The sequence below is a fragment of the Megascapheus bottae genome, chromosome 2 (genome assembly GCF_031878675.1).
Source record: "Megascapheus bottae isolate mThoBot1 chromosome 2, mThoBot2.hap1, whole genome shotgun sequence".
In the NCBI taxonomy this organism is placed as follows: Eukaryota; Metazoa; Chordata; class Mammalia; order Rodentia; family Geomyidae; genus Megascapheus; species Megascapheus bottae.
In genome coordinates, this window is record NC_143510.1 from 4,935,718 (window position 1) to 4,943,691 (window position 7,974).

Below are 7,974 nucleotides of genomic sequence, written 5' to 3' on the forward strand. Positions count from 1 at the left end.
ATATTTTTTCCTTTTTTTTTTATCTTAAAGAGAGATTGGATTAAAGAAAGCAAGAAAAAAGCAGTGATGAAATTTTAAAAATTTGGAGTTGACTCACTTAATACTTAGATTTATAAGTAGATAGATAGTTAATAGATGATAGATAGCCTAGAAAATTTTAACGTAGGGTATTTCCTGTGGAGGAAATATTTAAATTCTTTGAAGACAGAAAGGTGAATAAATCATTTTGGATGAAATAATGTTAATGTAGTCAGAGACCAAAGTAGTATATCTAAATATTCCTTTTTCTACTTAATATGATAAAATACTCAGATTTCAACTGGACTTACGGTTGTCCTAAATTATTTTCTCAGTTCCTTTGAAGTATTATGTGACTAACAGAAATCAAGAAGTGTGCCAGATAGAAAGATTTCTGGGAAGTAAAGAGAAAAGGGGAAGGCTAGACTTTTCTGGGAGTATTTTTCCCAATCTGGTTGACATAGAATTTCAGTAGCTTGTGCAACTATATTAGAACAGAGAGAATAGGAGCCACACAGCGAGGACGGCAGTGCAATCAGCTTTCTGAGGTGGTGACTTGCCTTGACAATTATCGTAACAAACAGTACTAGGCTCCAATTTAAATAAGAACATTCCATTCTGAGAGAAAGAAAAGAACTTCAGTCTTGTATAAGATGCTGCTACTGTGACTCTCTATGTTAATGGCCATGTGCTCAAAGTTGGATGAATAATCCAAGTCGCTAAAAACATGTTCAACTAGGAAAATATGATTCTTGTTGTTAAGAGTCTAGATCTTCACTGAGTTTTATTTGATTTGATTTTTTGAACTTGCATTCATGACCTAGATGCTGTCACTGAGCTTTTATGGCTCAGCTGAGCCTCAGCTCCATGTTCAGAACTGTAAGAATCTCCTGGGCATCTCCTGCTCACCTGGCTTCGAACTTCAGTCCTCAGATCATAGCCTCCTGAGTAGCTAGGATTACAGGCATGAACCAGCAGTACTTGGTCCTCTGATAATACCTAGCACTCAGTGTTGGTATGCTAGTTTTGAGGTAGAAGCAAAAAAGGATATACACTATATCATATAAAAGAGATGAAAATGATACTCACTTGAAGAGCAATATGGGAATAAGGAAAATAAACAAAAGGATTGAGGAGAGATGAAGGGAGGGAAGGAGAGAAGGAAGGAAGGAAGGAAAGAAGGAAGGAAGGAAGGAAGGAAGGAAGGAAGGAAGGAAGGAAGGAAGGAAGGAAGGAAGGCCCACACACCTAAAGAAATAGAAACAAATGACAAGAACAGAAACATAAAACCCACATCACTGGACAGATGGGAGATTGTGGAAACACAAATTGTATAATAGAGACTCAAAATATATTTTTTGCAGCTCTGCTATAAATCTCCATATTTTTCCTTAAATGATCATCTGTGGAATCAATATCACAATCTATAATCATAGATGTATAGATACTTGAAATTCTTTCCTTCTTATCTGAGCCAAATTGGTTCCGAAAAATAAATGGAATCTACATGTGAAGATATAGTAGATAAGGATTTAGTGTGATACTAATACCTGAAATGTGTGAACGTGTGTGTGTGTGTGTGTGTGTGTGTGTGTGTGTGTATACTAGGGAGTGAACTCAGGGCCTCGAGCTTTTCACGTTTCCACTCAAGGCTGGAGCTCTATCTCTTGAGCCACACTTCTGCTTCTGGCTTTCTGCTGGTTAATTGGAAAAAGTAATCCTTGGATTTATCTACCCGGAGTGGCTTCAATACCTGATCCTCAGATCTCAGCCTCCTGAGTGAAGGAAGGAAGGAAGGAAGGAAGGAAGGAAGGAAGGAAGGAAGGAAAGAAGGAAGGAAGGAAGGAAGAAAGAAAGACAGAAAGAAAGAAAGAAAGAAAGAGGAATGAGAGACATTGAAGAGTCACAGTCCATTGGAGGAATTTGCTATTGAAAAAAACAAACCAGACATAGCTGTTGGGCTGCAGCTGGAATGACACATAGGGTCATTTGTTCTACTAAGAAGGGAACAATGACCTGATCATCGCTGAGCTTGATGATAATTCCAACTCCTAAGGAGACTAACATCTCAACATCTCAGGATGAAGACTTGAAGCTAGCCTGCATAGAAAATTCAGAGCTCCTTCCTTCCTTCCTTCCTTCCTTCCTTCCTTCCTTCCTTCCTTCCTTCCTTCCTTCCTTCCTTCCTTCCTTCCTTCCTGCTGTCTGTCTGTCTGTCTGTCTCTCTCTCTCTCTCTCTCTGTCTCTCTCTCTCTCTGTCTCTCTCTCTCTGTCTCTCTGTCTCTGTCTCTGTCTCTCTCTCTCTGTCTCTCTCTGTCTCTCTCTCTGTCTCTCTCTCTCTCTGTCTCTCTCTCTGTCTTTCTGTCTCTCTCTGTCTCTCTCTCTCTCTGTCTCTCTCTGTCTCTGTCTCTCTCTCTCTCTCTCTCTCTCTCTCTCTCTCTCTCTCTCTCTCTCTCTCTCTCTCTCTCTCTCTCTCTCTCTCTTTCTTCTTTCTTTGTCATGGAACTCGGGGCTTGGGTGCTGTCTCTGAGCTCTTTTTGTTCAAGGTTAGCACTCTACCACTTTGAGCCACAGCACAACTTCCCATTTTCGAGAGGCTAATTGGAGATGAGTCTCACTGGTACTTTTCTGACCAGCTGGTTTTGAAACATGATTCTCAGTCTAATGAGATGCTGGGATTACAGGCTTGAGCCACTAGCTCGCTGCTTTGGTGACGTTATCTCCAGTTAGCCAGCAAAAAGCCAGAAGTGGCAGTGTGGCTCAAGTAGCAGAGTGCCAACCTTGAGCAAAAAATGCCAAGCAAGAATGCAATGCTGAGTTCAAACCCTAATACCAGTTCCCCAAAAATGGGGGGAGGGAAAGGGGTTTGATAGTCTCTTTTATTTATGATTACTGAGAATAATGCGCAGGGGAGAGAAAATGGGTGGGTTGGGAAAGTGAGTCTTGCTGTAGCAGTGACCTTGAGTTGAGGACAGAATCCAGTGCACTGATTTCACTAGAAGCCTCTGTCCTTGACCCAGAGACGGGAGAGACAACAAGGTGGAAAGCTGCAGTGAAGGTTCAGGTATGTTTTATGGTGGCAGCTTAAGCAAATGGCACTTTGTATATCTGGAATATTATTTCAGCTTTATGGTAGTATCAACTGTGTGCTTATTACGTCACCATGTTCTCGTGTGAAGAATGGTACTCAACATTCAACTCATGCCCAATTATGAACGGACAATACAGAACCAACATCGAATGAGTTTAATTAATAATTCCCATCCACCGTCATAAAAAACTCGTTACATGTGAACAAAATAAACTTTTCTGGGACTCTATTGAGAGCAGAAAAAGAGCCCTACTAGGCAGAGCAGAGGCCCCCTCCCACAGAGGCTCTGCACTCTCCACCGAGACTGTCAACAGAACATCGCATCACCATATGTATGTATATGCATATTTGTATGATATAATTATATGTGTATTTATATGTGCATGTGTGCTTGTGAATATATACATATATGTATGTAAATCTGCATCTATTTGCATGAATATACATATACATATATATGTATATATATAAAACCAGTCCTGGGGCTTGAGTTCAGGGCTCAGACACTGTCTCTGAGCTTTTAAGTCACAATGCCACTTTGGGCTTTTTTTGTGTGTGTGGTACTGAGGAATCAAATCCAGGGCTTCATGCATACTAGGCAAGCACTCTACCACATTCCCAGCCCACACATACATTTTCTAACATCTTTATTTTTTATTACTTCCAGGAAGAAGATAAAATACTAACTTTTCTTATAGAACTCAAACTGAGATACTAAATCATTAATTCTCTGATTCATCCTATGATGACCTGGGTTTTTTTTCTTTAAAACTATACCAGGCATTAAATTTTTGGCTTTACATTAAGTCTGTCTCTTTACAGTTTTAAAGTTCCCCCTCCATTCTTTATCATTTCTCAACTTGTAACATTGAATATTTCTTATCTGTTGGAACCAGATATTTCAATTCATTGAAAGCAGTTCTCTTGATTCATTAGCTAACTTGGATTTCATTTTTTTTTACAGGATTTGTTCTCTTCCTTCAATTCTATTCACTCGATTCTATTCTAATCTATGCTAGGGGGAAAAGACAGAAGCGAAATAAGAAATCCTTCTTTCTCTGTCATCTATTAACGTTTTTATCTTTCCCATGCAGCAGATGTTTTCCTGTCTGTGAAAAGCAAATGAATCTCTAATTTAAAAAGGAAAAAAAGAAAGAAAAAAGAAAAAGGCATTAGGAATTGCTTGCATTGTCTTCTTAGCACTCAGCTTGGAATCAGCTACCCTTCGTAGTGTTAATTCACTTTCAGTATTTGCAAGGATGGTGGTGGTGATGTCATATTAAGTCCAAGGAATGAACCCCACATTCCTCATTCTTACCCTGTTCTTTCCTTTTTATGCCAATGCTGGAGCTTGAACTCAAGGCCTTAGTAGTTGTTCTTCACTTTGTTGCTCAAGGCTAGTGCTCTATCACTTGAGCCACATCTCCACTTCTGCCTTTTTTTTTTCTTGAGCTTTCCTGCTGGGTTGGCTTCAGACCATGACCTGCAGATCTCAGCCTCTTGAATAGCTGAGATTATAAACATGAGCTAATAAAATGATTTTTATATTTTATTATAGTTTCCTTACTCTGCAATTTTAATTGTAAAATTAAGATGATGAGTTATAAATTAATTATAAAATTAAAAGTTAATTCCAAAAGTATTGATTATTCATTATTGATTAAATAAAATCATAATTAATTTGTATAATTACTTCTTTACCCCGCCTATTGTTATGTGCTCTGGATATCCAGGTCTCAGGACCACACAGGAGACTATATTTTTACTGGTAATAACTGCATTTATGCTTTTCTTTCCATTATACCTGTCACCTCTTCAGAGCTAAGCGTAGAGAGTTAGGGGCAGGAAGACACGGGGAGATGCCCAGGGCAGGGTGTTTTTCCCTAAGTGGAAGTGTAGGATTCTGGTGGAAAAATCACTGTTTAGCAGATAATTGCTTCTTGTCTGTGTAACACAACTTCTGATTGGCCCAGGCAGAGTGTGAGTCTCAGTGAGTTTCTAGCAAGTCTACACTGAATGAAAAGCTAGTAGGTATGTCGGGGTCCCATGGTAATGGTAATGGGAAGCAGAGGACTGCCATAGAGGCAACAGCACTTATGTCTTGGTCAAGCTGGTACGGCATATGAGGCAGCTGGATGCTTCAAGACCACCACGAGAGAATGGGGCGTGGTCATGCATACCTATAATCCAGCACTCACTGTGAGCTATGAAAATATATATTTCTGAGAGCTGCCTAGACTACATAGGAAGATACGAATGAACAAACAAAAACACACAAGCAAAATACAGGTAACAAGGAGAGAAAAGAAGGTGGAAGACAGAGAACCGGCTTTTTAGGGCTTCTGAGTCCTGGCTCACCCTAGATACCCTCAATCACAGGGAGAGAGCAGGGCATAGTAACGCATGCCTGCAATCCCAGCACTCAGTCTGACCTAGTATAAGCATGTTCCAGGGCAGTCTGGACTACAGAGCAAGATGGAACTATATCACTAATAATAGCACCAGAGGAAGACATCTTTGATATGCCTTGAGATCACATAACCCAATCATGCCAGAGTAACTGTGCTAGCCAGGTTATTGAAGCCTGAGATTGGGCTAAATGTTAAACCTGGCTTGACTGATCACATGTGCATGTATGTGGATATTTACACATGTACACTGCATATGTGTATGCGTGTATATATATATATATGGGTTATGGAGGTGAGATGTGCACTTGTCCATGCGTGTGTTCACGTGTGTCCATGTGTGTGCATATGTTTGTGTATTGGACTTAATAGGTGAGAGTGGCTCATGGATTAAAAAAAAATCAGAGAATTTTTTTAACAATCAAGCTAAACTTCAAAAAGTAGAGAATTGGAGTACAAATGAAGCTGTTACATTTCCCAAAAGATGGTATTCCAAGTGAAATCTGTACATCTGTCACAATGAGTGTATATTTATTTCTACATATTTTTTCCAGTGAAATATGATATGGCTTCCATTGATATTTACTTTTCAACTTGCTTTTACTTTCCACTTTTTTTACAAAATATTCTAAACATAGAAGGTGAAAAATGATACAAAATACTTTTTCTGTGTGTCTGTGTGCTTCTTACACTTATTTCTGTAACTGCAGCAACAGTGATCATTTCCAGCCTTCCAGCACCCCAGCTCGCCCTGTTTTATTCAGGTAAGGTTCTGTATGGAGCCAAGTAGATTTCCTTGGGTAGTCTCATCATCTCCTGTGGCCTTGAGGCAAGAAACAAAATACTATTTGCCAAAATACTACACAGACAACCCTAGAAATATAGCATACTCACAGGGACATGGGAATAGCAGCTATTATTAACATACCATAAGCTCACGTGTGTGTGTGTGTGTGTGTGTGTGTGTGTGTGTGTGTGTGTGTGTATAACAGTACTAGAACTTGAACTGAAGGTTTGAGTGCTATCTCTTAGCCTTTTTAGTCAAAGCTGGTACTCTACCATTTGTGCCACAGCTCTGCTTTTGGCTTTATAGTGGTTAATTGGAGATAAGTCTCACTGACTTTCCTGTCCAGGCTGGGTTTAAACTGTGAACCTCAGCCTGCTGAGTAGCTAGGATTACAGGTGTGAGCCACCAGGTGCCCTGCTACCATAAGATTTTTTTTTGCCAGTCGTGAGGCTTGAACTCAGGGCCTAAGCACTGTCTTTAGACTTTCTTAAGGCTATAGTTCTGTCATTTGAAAGAACAGCACCAATTCCAGTTTTTTTCTATGTATGTGGTATGGAGGAATTGAACCCAGATCTTCGTGGATGCTAGGCAAGCACTCTACCACTAGGCCAAACTCCCATGAGCTTTCGAACCTATCATTGAGAACTAAAACATTAAATTTACCTCTTTTCCAGCTGGAACCATGGAGGGTACGGAAGAGAGAGAAAAAAAAAAAGAAGATTCCTGCTGTGCCAGAAACCCTTAAGAAAAAGCGAAGAAATTTCACTGAGCTGAAAATAAAGTGCCTGAGAAAGAAATGTGCCCAAAAGATGCTTCGCAAGGCAGGGAGGAAGCTCATCTATGAGAAAGCTAAGCACTGTCACAAATGTACAGAACTGAGATCTGAATGGCTAGAATGGCCAGGAAAGCGGGCAACATCTATGAACCTGCAGAGCCTAATTGGCTTTTGTCATCAGAATCCGAGGTATCAGTGGCGTGAGTCCAGAAGTCCATAAGGTGTTGCAGCTTCTTCGCATTCGCCAGATCTTCAATGGCACCTTTGTGAAGCTCAATGAGACTTCGATTAATATGCTTCGGATTGTGGAACCATATATTGCATGGGGGTACCCAAACCTGAAGTCGGTCAATGAGCTCATCTACAAGCATGGTTATGGCAAAATCAATAAGAAGCAAACTGCCTTAACAGATAACACTTTCACTGCTCGATCTCTTTGTAAATATGGCTTCATCTGCATGGAGGATCTGATTCATGAGGTCTATACTGTTAGAAAATGCTTCAAGGAAGCAAATAACTTCCTGTGGCCCTTCAAGTTATCTTCTCCACGAGGTGGCATGAAGAAAAGACCACCCACTTTGTAGAACATGCTGATGCTGGCAGCAGGAGGCTTAGATCAACAGGCTTATTAGAAGGATGCCATGCTATTTTTGTAATTGGGTCTGTTAAAAAACAGTGATGCTGGCAAAAAAAAGATTAAATTTACTGGTAGATAAACACCAGAACCCCACTAGTCTTTAACTATTGAAAGAATGGAATTCAGACAGGTGAATCTGGCCCATGTCCTTCAGAATTTGACACAACCTCACTTGATTTTATGCATTTCTACATGTGCTTGCATGGTTCTTTCATTCCATTTAGAAACACTCAGAAAGAGCTGCTTGGCTCCATGTAG

The 7,974-nt window shown here is 40.0% G+C and overlaps 1 pseudogene; it reads left to right on the top strand.

Annotated features, from left to right (window-relative positions):
- The first annotated feature begins 7,098 nt into the window (after positions 1-7,098).
- On the top strand, positions 7,099-7,748 carry LOC150066291 (large ribosomal subunit protein uL30 pseudogene; annotated as a pseudogene).
- The last annotated feature ends 226 nt before the right edge of the window (positions 7,749-7,974 follow it).